We start from the raw sequence: 13,630 nt of genomic DNA on the forward strand, positions 1-13,630 counted from the left end.
CAGAAAAAGCTGTATAACCCAAGGATGAAAGATGGATACTCGGTGATAGAGCATTTGAACGCATTTAATACTGTGGTAAGTGAGTTATCATTTGTTGATATTAAAATTTTAGATGAAGATAAGTTCATTAGTTTGTTGTGTTCTCTACCAGATTCATGGGATAGTATGGTTGTTGCAATAGGTAGCAATGCAATTGCCTTGCAGTTTGATGAAATAGTCTCATCCTTGTTGACAGAGGAGATGAGATGTAAAAATATGGAGAGCCAAAATGGTGATGCCTTCTTTGTACGAGGATGGTCCCATAATAGAAACAAAAATAAGTCATCGAGTGTGAGATCTAAATCTAGAGGGAGATCTAAATGTCTAGGAAAACCTGTAAAGGTGGTGTGCTAGAAATGCAGAAAGGAACGACACTACAAAAGGGACTGTAAATCTAAAGCTCCCGATAAAAGAAAGGGATGTGATGATGCACCTTCTGTAGAGGTGAAAACCACCTCAGATTGAGGTGGCGATGTGTACTTGGCTTCTTCAAGTACACATGTAGATCATGAGGCATGGTTGATTGACTCAGGTGCATCCTTTCACTTCATTCCCCATAGAGAGTGGTTCTGCAAGTATGAGAAATATGATCGTGGTGATGTCTTCTTAGGGGATGATAAGAAGGCTAGAATCGTTGGTTGCGGAAAAGAAAAGTTGAAGTTGCAAGGTGGAAGGGTTAGAACACTTCCGGGTGTTCTACATATTCCTACATTGGCCAGAAATCTGATTTCTATAAGCAAGCTGGATGATGCAGGTGTAAAAACATTGTTCGAGAAGGATACCTACAAGATGGTTCGGGGAGCACTAGTATTGATGCGGGGAGTTTGGATTGGAACTCTGTACAAGCTACAAGGTAGCACTGTTGTTAATGGGTGCAACAATTCTCTCGTTCCTGAAAGTGGAGCAGAAAATCTAGCGGTCTTTGGAGAGAAGACCATGTCATGGCATCAAAGGCTTGGACATATTGGAGAGAAGGGTGGTCGAATACTTCATGGTAAAGGTGTGGTAGAAGGTATGAGTAATAGCTCTTTGGATTTTGATTTCTGTGAAAATTGTGTATATGGGAAGTAGAATCAGGTGAGTTTCCCTTTTGGTCGTGTTAACTCTCAGGTTGTTCCCTTTGACTCCTAAGGGAATACGGCCGAGGTAACCACAAACCAATCTTTCGATCACAGGTTCTAACCTACCTGCAATCAGAGAGGGCTCTCTCTTGAGAATTTAGATTTGTTTGGTAATGTTTTAGGCTAGTTGTGATGCACTGAATTTTGTTTAAAGTTTTGGTTGAATGATATCTTCTAACAGCTAAAATGCAATGTTCAGAGGTTTTAGTCCATTGGGCATTGGAGTCTGTGATTGTGTGTTGTTTGAGGTATTGAGAGAGAATAATGATACTGTAGGGCCATATGGGTACTCATGAAACAATCTTCAAATTGTGGGATATGGACTGTTTCTAGCCAGTGAGAGGAAACTAAGAATCTTTCACTATGCTGGGGATATGGAGAAAGGAAATATTACTCAGAAGCAAATTAGAATTCCTGAACAGTATTTACCATGAAAGATTCAGTGTAAATGTGAGCAATTAAGAATTTCACATTCATAACTAATTATGAAGAAGACATTCCCAACAGCAGAGATTGAGTTTAGGGTGTTCAATGAACAAATCCTAAACTATTCTTTTTCTCTAATGCTAAGCCTATGAAATATACAACGTAAGTGGATTATGAAAAAGAGGAATACATAATAACACGGTTCAGAAAACTTATTGTGACACGAAATAATGCAGGAATCCTGTAGCATCAAGCAAGCTCATCACCACACTTCAAACAACTCAGAATTTCAGAAATTCCATCAGCCTCTTGTATTAAAGTCTGAAATTACAGTATATCTCTTCAGAAGAAGAAATCAACAACCCCAATAAGTTTATGCGAGGGGATATATATACAACCGTTTTACAAAAATATCTTAACGATGAGTCATTTGCTCAATAACTGTCTTTACCAACTTTCAAAAATAGCAGATGCAATAGTTATTGCTACTTTAAATGAACAATGAATGATTGTTCACCTCTGTCAGAAATCTTTTTACTTTTGGAGGCAACCGGGTCGGTTGGGTGCTTTGCATTGATTTTGAGAAATCTGGCCTTTACTGCCTTGTCATGGTGTGGCTGCCTCAGCCCCGTCATTTGCATCTGTAGACCTTTGTAGGTCCTGCTTTGGTTGCCATATTTGATTGCTAAGTTGGCCTTTTCCACTCCTTTCACAGTCAGAGCAAATATATCAATTTTCTGAAAATGCCGACTTGTGATCGATACACAAAAATTTGGTGACAAAACCTGTTTCTTCACAACAATGTTTGTATCATGCCCATCCACCATTCCTGTGTAGGCAATTGGTGTCTTAAGATTTTGCCTAAAGTCTCATCTGCCTTAGTATATTTGTAATAGTTTGGAGGCACTTCAAAAAGATGTCTAATCTCATTCATAATAAAAAATAAATTCTCTAGTTTGTCATAGAGACTTTGCCCAGATGGAGGCCCTGTTTCCTCTGGGGCATTTGTTGATGCATTGATCTGGTTTGTGGCATATGTATTGACTCTTTTGGCATAGTTTTCATGAGATAGTAACCTTCCTGCACTGGTTACCAAGCTGGGAAGACCTCTGTTATGTAATGTTGTAATTTTCTCAATAAATTTGTTCACATCTGCCTACATTTCTTGACACCTTCTGTCCAATGTATGTACATGATTTCTCAAGGTAAGCACCCTTTTTACTAGTAAAATGGTATCAGTTCTGCTAGTGATACCCATTGCTGCCAGCTGGGGGCCAGTGCGATTGTTAAGGACATTGATCATCCTGTTGTCTATTTCAGGCATATTGCCTAGAGATGCCATTGCTGTCTGATTTTCTAATTGGGCTCTGCCTATGAGATCCATATGTTCATGGATAGTTTCAATATAGTGCCACTGGTCTGTGATAGATTGACCTATGTTGGCCGATAGGATTTTCTTCACTTCAACCACAACCTTATCAAGAGAAAGCTCTTTTTCTAGTTCTTTTATTCTTTTCTCAAGAGCCCTTACCTCTCTTTTTTTCTCAGCTATGCTCTGCTTTGATTTATCATACTTTTCTTCAATGGCAATCAATTTATCCTTGGCCTCTTTTAGTTCAGCCATCTGTGCTTCTAAGGCTTCAAGCTCCTTCATAATATTCTGCATGCTGAGGCTGGGTCCATGTTCTGATGTTGTTGTTGGTGCTGATACTCCTGTAGCTGGTGCTGAGCCTGAAGGGCCAGCCTCTGATGTTTTCCCGGTGGGGGACCTGCTGCAGATGTCTTTGCTGGCTACATTGGTACTTCAGCTTGTCTTGTTTTCAACGCTACCTCCAATGCACTCTCTGTTTCCATCAATCTCTTGTATAAACTCAGGAGTAAAGCAACTGCATCCCGATCCTTCTTTTTCTCTGCCACTTCTCCAGTCTGAGGGTGAAGGGTAGCTGGTAGCTTGATATTCTTTCTCATAGCTGCTATGTCTTCATCTCTTTTCTTTAATAGTGCCTGCACACCCCTAGGGTCCTTTGGATCATGACCCAACTCTATAATGATCTCTTCCAAGGACTTGATTCTGTTGTCCTTGGCCTGAGATGATGCCTTTTCTAATTCCAGTTGAGCAGCAGTATTGTGTAAGGAATTTTGCAATTGGTGTGCCAGTAGGGTTTTATCAGCTAATGTGGAATAGATAATCTCCCCTGTTTGCCGGTGTAGCTCGATCTGGTCCATGGGTTGGATGTCTTTGGCAAAAATTTCCAAATTAGTTCTGATATAATCAGCAGCTGTTTGAGGTTGCTGCATTGTAGGCCTAAAATGGCTAAGAGTCATTTTTTGTTCTTGAATATCATAAACAGACATTAGTCTCTGCTGATTAGTTGGTGCCATTTTCAAGAGTTGGTTGTAGATTTCGTACTTGAGAGGCTCATTTCTTTTCTTGATATCTATGAACTGCTGCTTGATGCCAGAGTCTGCCTTAGATTGTTGCCTTGAAGAGCTCACCTCTGCCCCATGTGGCATGTCCTGTCCTTGCTGTAAGGAATTGGCCGATGTTTCAATGCTAGGAGGGGTCATAGTATCGGTTGGTCTCTCTGGTAATTCCTCCTCTGAAAAGGGATTTAGCCTTTGTCTTTTTTCTCCTTGCTGATCCGCTGAAGTGGTAGGAGGAGTGACCTCTTGCCTATCCCTTTTCCTCATTCTTTCTTCATTAGCAGGTGTTTGTAAAACTGAGGATTCAAGTGTTACCTCCTGCCTCGGAGGGATTTTCTCTTGTGTTTGCTGTTTTGTGGGGGCAGGTGCCTTAGCTATGTCTTGTTGTTGTTCTACTTGTTGTTCCACATTGGGAGGTGACTCCCCTTGTTGCACTGTTTTGCCTTTAGCCATATCTGCTGCTTGATCAGTTGCTTTGGCAAACTGCTGGGGAACGTTGGATGAAGAGGAAGCTTCTCCAAGATGCCGAGGGGTTGAAGACCAAACCTGTCCAAAATATTCCAAGTCAACTGCCTTTTCTAAAGTTTTAATGGCTCTTTCTGCTAATTCTTCTTCAGAATAATCCTCCACTAAAGTGCCTTCCCTCCACTCTAGTTGGTTAGCATGTTTTTCAATTTATGGAATGCTAAAGTGATCATAGGTGGCAAGCCTATACTTGATTCTTCTCTGGCTTATGAAATGGTTGGGGTCATAGGGTGCCCAATAGAAGTTGGTCTTGAGGAGGAGGCCTTTTAGCATTTTGTTTGCCTCTTCCCAAGCTTCTTCCCTCTTGTTGAAGATAAATGGACCCAATTGATGCTTAATTTTCAGTTGTGCTTTCTTGTTTCTGCTATGGAGGTGAATCATATCTGTATTGCCGAACTGCCTGCAGTATTCTAATGCAAAGAGTCTCATGGGAACATACTTTGGTAGCCTGTATGGGGCTAGCTCACAACCATATATTCTGATCACTGTGTGGTCTTGGTAGAAGTACCAATCTCCAATGCTATAGTTCTTAGAAAGTTGGAGAATTTTCTGCATATCATCAGTGAGTCTAGGAGGAGGAGAACTCTGCAGTAGGGACAATTCTGGGTGAATGAAGAGGTCAATAAATTCACAGTAGTTGTATGGCGAATAATGAATATGATGGCAGAATGATGTCCAGAACATTACAGATCTTTTGCTTCCCTTTGCATCTAGCTTCTTCAGGACAACAGGAAAACTATCAGGCTGATCGTACAATAGGAGATGATATATGTAGGAAGTGTATTGGAATACTCTCTCTCTCCAAGTTCATGAATTGCTCATGAATCTCATCAGCTATAAATGTAGCATAGTCATACTGGACAGTAGGGGGCTTTCCTGGGGTGAACATGGATACCATTACCAAGGTTGTCTCATCCACAAACTCACTGGTTTTGAACCCTAAGATGGAGGATATCATGTCTACTAGCAGTCTCCCTATCTCATTGAACCAGACATGTAGATAAGGGGGAGGATGCCTGGGCTAAAATTGTGGAAGCATAAATAGTTGGCCAATTCTTGTAACTTGTGAGTTGGAGAGCTTGGCACCTTGTTCTAGTAAAAGTTGCATAGTGAGAGGAGCCAGTGGCTTTGTAGGTTGAAACTGTATCATTTGGTTGATGGCCTCAGAAGTGATATGGAATAAGACAGAGCCTGAAGGACTCAGAACGACCCTTTGATTGGGGTCATAATTTGTGCAGCATTGGTGAATCAATCAGGGAACTCATTGACCTGAGGGAGATAATAGATTGGCAGGTGGGACTTCCAGATTCCCAAGAGGTCAGTACCATCTCTGTGTTTCTTTTTTAACTCACAAACTGTTTCTATGTGGTATTTGTTACACAGCTCTACAGTTTCTCTCATATGATAATCTCTGTCAGCAAGGGCCAACCATTCCAGGTCCTTATGTGGGGCATTGAAAGGTGCAATATTTAATGCCACAGGGGTCTCCATTGTTAGCTGATACTTGGAATTGTATTTGAACTTGATTTTCTGGGCAAAAGCAACACAGGGCAGTGAATTTCAATGAGCAGGGCAATTATCAGAGAGAAAGAGGTAAACTGGGGTGAAACTGAGTTGAAATGCTCCTGGGAGAGATTTAAAGAGCAAATGTTGGGACTGAGAATTTCTTTTTCAGTGGATTTTTCTGGCACTGGTTTAGATTCGCAAATGCGCAATAAGCTGTGAATTTGTGATAATTTTCCACAATGGGGGTCCTCTATAGGTGAATTTGGGATTACAGTGGGGAAATGAAGCTCCAGCTACTGAGGATTCCTAGCAATTCTTATGTTTTCCCTCTTTTCTCGTTCAATTTAGTGAATTATGCAAGGACCAAGGTATCCAGAGGGAATCTGATAAGTACCTGGGCATAGTATGACAACGGTGTTGAAGATCAGGTGAACACGCGGCGCCAGCAGTGAGGGAGAAAGCTTCAGAGTTGGCGGACAGGCAACGTAAACAGTCATGCAGGAATACAATGCATATTTGGCGAAAAAATGATTTTTGCGCACTTATATAAAAAATTTGGTATTTGGCGCCTTTTTAGAGGATGACGTCATCATGACATCATTGGTCCGGTCAGGTACGGAGGAGTGACATGGCGGCTGGTGATTGGGAGTGACGTGGATGGGCGATGTGGCGGATAGGTCAGAGGAATGGCGGGGGTGGGGTGAAGTAGTGCTGATGCAGAGATGACGTGGGGCAGGAGCAGGACAACGGTTAATGAAAAGTTGTTAGCAGTATTATCAGACCGCTTAGCTTATGGGCCCGGTAATGGTGAGAGGCCGCCCGCTCCGGTAACAGACGGGAACGCGTCCCCGACCCTCCGTCACCTTCTATCAGATTTCGGGTGGTAGAGGACGAGCAGAGAGGGTGGTCTGAAATGGTTGTGGGCCGTCGAATGTGAGGGCCCGGATCCGATGGACGACGGGCTGCGGACGCGATACGGCGGGACCTGGAGGGGGTTTTTTAATATTTTTTTTTTTGGTAGGGCGCGCCGAAATACAGACTTTGGGAAAGCGGATAAAAGTGGGTTTTTACAAAATTTATACAATGGGCGGGGTTAATGCAATATTTCTAGTTTCGCAAAGCGGATAAGGGTTATTGAACCAACCAAGTGTTAATTCAATCCCCAACCATAAAATGAACCAAATACAAGAAACCTTTGATTCTGTGATATTTGCCGAACTTTTCATATATGGCTACAATGCCCAAGGGGGGGGGTATTTACATATTTTTTGGGCTTTTCCACAATAGTGCTATAGTAGTAGGGAAAAAGGGGCACTTAGGGAGTTAGATAATAAAGTTAGAAGTCAGTGTGAATTGGGGATATGAAATATTGAATGTGAGGAATAGAAAACTAAGTTTAGTGAGTAAACCTAGATTTAGAAGTAGATGGGGAATGATTTTACACAAGAAATGTGGCTTCTTTTTAGAGAAGAAGGTGAAAACTTGTCATGAATTTTTCCAAGGAGAAATACAAGGAGGACTATTTTAGGGAGGTCCTAAAGTCCTTTAGGGGATGTTAGAAAGAGAGTCTTTAGAGGAAAGTAGGGGGAGTTAGACATGCTCCTATATTTTGAACTCAAAATGTTGCATAGATAACTCTGCAACTGTTGACATGTGCCTTCCTGATCAAGGCCAAAACTGAATAGGATCAGGCTTCTGCAACTTCTGGCTACCTAGCCAACTTAGTACCTAGCATTTTTTGTTACTTCAGGGAGGGTGCATTTAAACTTGCAAACCCTCATATGCTCTTTTCTTTGTGCTACCCTCCTATCTAGATCTACCCTTATATCTTCCAAGGGCCTAGATTAAGCTGGTGGGCTCCTTCCTTTCTCTATCTAGCTAGTAATCTGTCAAGCTTGAACTGTTTGAACAGGTACTCATTCCCTAGTCTAAAGCAGGAAATTTAAAACATGGCATGGCCCAGTTTGAACTGTTGAGCCATCCATCAAAATAGCAGTGGCATTTTGATTGGCCACTTTCCTGGTCTTTCTTTGGGGTTCATTTCAATTATTTTTCTTAACCCATTCATTTTCTTTCCCTTTGATTATTCTTTTAAGGCATACCCTCTTTACATGTTTTTAACTTTTTGCTTTATTCACAAGAAATGGAACCTTTGTATCATCAAAGATGAACATTTTTAGCACTTCCACTGTCAATCATGAAATATGAAACCCTATTGGTATAGGAGGCTAACAGTGGCTCCACTTGGGGATGACTTTTCCAGATGAAAAGTCAAGATCAACAGGTCAGATTGCCTTCTTTTTTCACCCTTTTTGCAGTTTAACCTTTCCATTTGTTAAAGACTATCCATCTGAATCCATGAAACTTGCATGAAACACTCATTAAGTTGATCTACCGTGAAATTAAAACACTGTTCTTACCCTGTTTGTCTGAGTGCTTTTCATCTCCTAGATAGTTTCCAAGTACCTTCTCTTATTTTCCCATGACAAGGTGAGTAATATACATCAGGAAGAATGCAACACCTTAGTCTTTCTCAAAATTTTACTTCATTTGGACCCTCATCTATCTGTTGTAAACATACATACTGAAAATACAAATATTTATGTACAATATACACTTGAGCAGTGCTTGATCAGAATAATGCTTAAGCATTCTCCCATTGACTGGGCCTTCCTCAGTGTTTGATCCATCCAAACTCTTTAGAAAATAGGTGTTATTACCTTGTACAGCATAAATTACATAAGGTCCCTTTCATAAGAAGTCAAATTTCCCATGTTTTCCTTTGTCCTCCCTCCTGGAATCCCATCTCAGCACCTTGTTTCCTATAAAGAAGTCTTCAGCTTTGGTTCGTTTGTCAAATATTCTTTTGAGTTTTTCTTGCAGTAGTTGGGTTCTTTCATATACTTCCTCTCTTGTTTGCTGTAGGTGAATTGTCTGATTGATCCTTCCTTGAATGTTATTTGGCTCAGCTTGTATTTCTTGCAGCAACTTGATTACAGGAACACCTAAAGATGAAGGAAACCTTGCTTCCATTCCATAAGCTAGTTCATATGGACTTGTACCAATGGATCTCTTGGTGGTCAATCTATCTGCCCACAGTGCATTCACCAACTTCTTATGCCAATTCTTTTTGTTTTCCTCCAAAAATTTCTTGATGATGTTGATGAGGCTTTCATTGGAAGACTCAGTTAGGCCGTTACCTTGAGGATAGTAAGCAGTGGAATGACCTAAGGTCATATGATATTTGTGACAAAAGTTGATCATTTTTTTGGATTTGAAAGCGGAAGCATTGTCTGTGATAATTTTTTCTGGACAGCCAAACCTAGACAATATGTTGGTTTCCAGAAATTGTATGATAATGGAGTCATTGGCCTGCCTACGGGGGACAGCTTCTATCCATTTGGTGAAATAGTCTGTAGCAGTCAGAATCCACCTATGATGGCCAGAGGATGGATGGTGAATTTCACCAATAAATTCTAAACCCCATTGCTGGAATGGTCTCTCAGTTGAAACATGTTTAAGTGGTAAAGGCAACAACTTTCTCTTGCCTTAAAAAATTTGACATTTGTGACAAGACATTACAAATTTCTTTACATCAGTGAACAAGTAAGGCCAATAAAATCTAGCCCTTAGGATTTTATCAGCTATGGATTTCCAGTATAAATGTCCTCCACAGTCACCTGCATGAAATTCTTTGAGGAACTTGTCAGTCTCATCCAATGTTAAGAAATTGAGTAAGATCCCTTCATGATTTTTCCAAAACAAAACACTGTCTATAATACAAAATTTTGATGCTTTCATTTTCAAGAACCTTTTCTTAGTTCTAGACAACCCTGGAGGAGCTTGCAGGTTTAACAATACAAAACATATATCAGTATACCAGGGGGATTGCATAAAGGCTTGGTTGACATGTGGAGTCGCCATCTCCTGTTCGTTGTCCAGTTCGTTAATGTCAAGGGCTTGGAAATTGGTTTCAGCCATCAGCTTGGCTAGACCTTGTCCTTTTGTTAGTTTGGTAGGCTTGATTTCCATGTCATACTCTAAGATTTTGGCAATCCATTTGCCCCTCCTACCTTCAATTCCTTCTTGGATCAAAATGTCCTTCACCACTGCATTTGGGACATAGCAAATTATTTGGGAGTACAGGATATAGATTCTAAAGTCTTTGATTGCTTTTACCAATGCATAGGCTTGTTTTTCCATAATCTGATATTTCAAGGGGGCATCTCTAAGAGCTCTGCTAAAGAATGCAATAGGTTTTTCACAGCCTTGGTCATATTTTTGTAACAGAACAACATCAATTGTATGCTCAGATGCAAAAGAAAAAATGATGAAATCTTTATCAAACCTAGGGCTTGTTAGGACTGGTGTGTTTGTCAATGCTATTTTGATATCCTCAAAGGCTTGTATAGCTTCCATGGTCCATTTGATATTGGAATCCTTTTTCAACATATTGTTTAACAGTCTTGTGAGCTCAGCCAAATTAGGAATGAACCTTCTCAAGAAGTTGATCTTTCCTAGAAAGCTTTGTAGTTCTTTGATGTTTCTCGGATGAGGTACTTGCAGGATAGCTTGAATTCTGTCTGGATCGATCCTAATACTGTCTTTTGAGATTATGTGTCCTAGGAGTTTACCTTCCTCCAGACCAAACAATGATTTCTTTGGGTTTAAAGATATGCCATATCTTCTACAAATTGTGAAAACCTGCCTCAAGTGTTCTAAGTGTTCTTGGTCTGATTTTGAAAAGGCAGTAAGATCATCTAGGTAGACTACCAGAAAATCATGGATTTCCTTGGCGAAGGCTATATCCATTGCTCTTTGGAAGGTGGCCCCCTCATTCTTAAGCCCAAAAGGCATTTTGACATATTTGAAAGTTCCCCAAGGTGTTGTGAAGGCAGTTTTGTCTTGATCATCCGGGTGTACTAGAATCTGATTGAATCCAGAGAAACCATCTAATAATGAGATCCTAGAGGCTCCCACTACCCTTTGCAGGATATGATCCATTTTTGGTAAGGGGTAATGATCTTTGAGAGAGACTTTGTTCAAATTTCTTAGGTCAACGCACAGTCTGATCTCTCCTGTCTTTTTTCTAGTGGGCACTAGGTTTGAAATCCATTTTGAGAACCTGATTGGAGCAATGATTCCTACTTCATACATACGTTTTACTTCCTTTTCAATGAGGGGAAGGAGCACAGGGTTGACTCTTCTAAGTTTTTGCTTGAAAGGCTTTTGATTTTCTTTTAAAGGTATGGTGTGCTGGATGACTGAGGTATCATAAGATTTGAGGTCCTCATAGCTCCAGGCAAAGACATCTTGGAACTCTTTAAAAAACTCAATGTATTTCAACTTTTCATCAGGTGGTAATGCTTTGGATAACTTTGTCATTTTGGGATTTTCTGTGGTTCCAATGTTGCAATCTTCAATTTCAGCATTCAGGGGTTGCATTTTTGGTTTTCTTGAGATATCATTCGAATCAAACAGATCCTCCAAAGGGGTTAGACCTGTGTGAAGAAAGTTATCTTTTAGCTCAATTACCTCTGCTTCTGTTTCAGCCAGTTCATCTCCATCTATCTTCTTCAACTTTTGTATAGTTTCATTATTAAAGGTGGTAGGATGCAAAACTAGATTAGTTGTTTCAGCTGATATATTCTGTGTAATTGTTTGTGCCTGTTGTTGATCATCTCTAGTGGTTGAGTCAATGTTAATGCCAGAGAATTCCTCTTTTAGAGTGAGGAAGTTATTTATCTGTGTGTCACTCTCAAAGACTTGCCAATTCTTGATGTTGTCTGGGACTGCAGGTCTATGTTTGATTTCAGCAGTAAAAGTATGATTGGGTTTGAAAGGCAGCTTGCAAGTGCTGGCAAAGGTTGCCAAGCTATGAGCATGTAGATTGAGCTCTCTGGAAATTTTAGTCAACTCTGATTGTGAGAAGGTATCAAGTACCTGTATAGCCGCTCCCTTATATGCTTTCAACCTTAGATTGTTTGTGGTAAAGTTTTCTTTTATTTGTTGTATGATCAGATCTGAATCTCCTAAGATTGAAACTTTGGTTGCACCCAAATTTTTTATGAGTTTCAGACCTAACAAAAGGGCCTCATACTCAGCCATATTGTTTGTGCATCGAAAGTTTAACCTGTATGCATGACCCTCAACCTGGTCATTGTGCATATTATGGATCTAGACTCCTGCCCCAGCTCCTAACTTGTTTACAGAACCATCAAATTCTAAGTACCATAAGGTTTCATGATCAAGATTTGGATTGAGGTCTTTAGAAAATTGTATCATGGGCAGATTGTTTTCTTGCAATTTGCTTGATAGATCATGCTCCTTCTTTATATCAGTTATACCTAAAGTGTTTTGGTGTTGGGGGACAAATTTTTCATTTAATTCCTTTGTCTCTGCTGCCATTACTAGTTCAGAATAAGCTTTGTTGCAGATGTCAGCATTATAGAGAATAAATGAATCCATATCACAGTGTATTGAATAGATTGGGAAGTTTTGGGGCTTCTCTTGACTACTTACCACATATTTCATCAATGTTTCACGGTATAATCTGTTTGGCTTCCCAAAGACTGAAATGGTAGCATAGGACATGTCTAATTGCAAAGATCATTGGAGTTTGGCCCCCCAGGATCTGGACAAGAGCATACCATACTTAGGAGGTATGTCAGCTACTACTACATCCATCAAATTGGCCTTGATTGGTTATTGGACCAGGGAGACACATAAGTCTTTAATCAATCCTAAGCACCTGACTTGGCTTGAATCAAATGAGAATAGATCTTTATAAGGTCTTGTGATGTCTAAGTCGAGTTTTTCCATTACACATTTGGGCATTAAGTTATGTGAGGCCCCAGAATCAAACATTGCATTGTGTAGAACCTTATCGTGAATGTTTAAACTGACATAGAAGGGTGGAACCCCTCCATTTTCTGTTTTTCCATTAACCTCAGGGCCAAACAGTAACTCTGGTTGATCATCTAGGACATTCACAACATCTTTATTGTCTAATACTTGGAGTGACTTGTTAATCTGTTGTCTGTATACTTGATGTTTGGCCAATTCCGAAAGAGGAATTGATATTTTCAGCTTACTTATTTCTGTTTCCAAGTTAAAAGGCTTTTCCAATTGAACTTTGGCATTCAGTACATCAGGTTTTTCCTTTTTGCCTGGGTTGTCAATGATCTTTTGTTCATGGTTCGCATGATTTTGAATGGAATTGGTGCCATGTTTGTTTCCAGAGGTGGTATATGCCCTTGCCTTTGTAGGATGGAGCGGGGTTGTTTGATTTTCAGAGGCATGTTGTTCTGAGATGTCCTCTAGAGTGAATTTTGTGGCATGTGTGTTTGAGTTGCAAGCTGATTGTAGAAGATTAGTCCTGTCATTGGTCTTTTTTGGCTGCTTATTGTCCCTTGGTTTAAGAGGTTCGGGTACATCTATAGTTCTAGTCCTTAGTTTATACCGTTTGTGTACTTCATAAACTGCTGCATCATAACCTTCTCTGAAATCAAATGATTCTCCTGACTTGGTGTGGAATTGATTGTCATTATACATGTCTTGATCTTCTTGTGTTAAAAAGACCTGATGTT

This window comes from Pinus tabuliformis, chromosome 8 (assembly GCF_031772625.1).
Source record: "Pinus tabuliformis cultivar Carrire ecotype Pingquan chromosome 8, CPIR1, whole genome shotgun sequence".
Lineage (NCBI taxonomy): Eukaryota > Viridiplantae > Streptophyta > Pinopsida > Pinales > Pinaceae > Pinus > Pinus tabuliformis.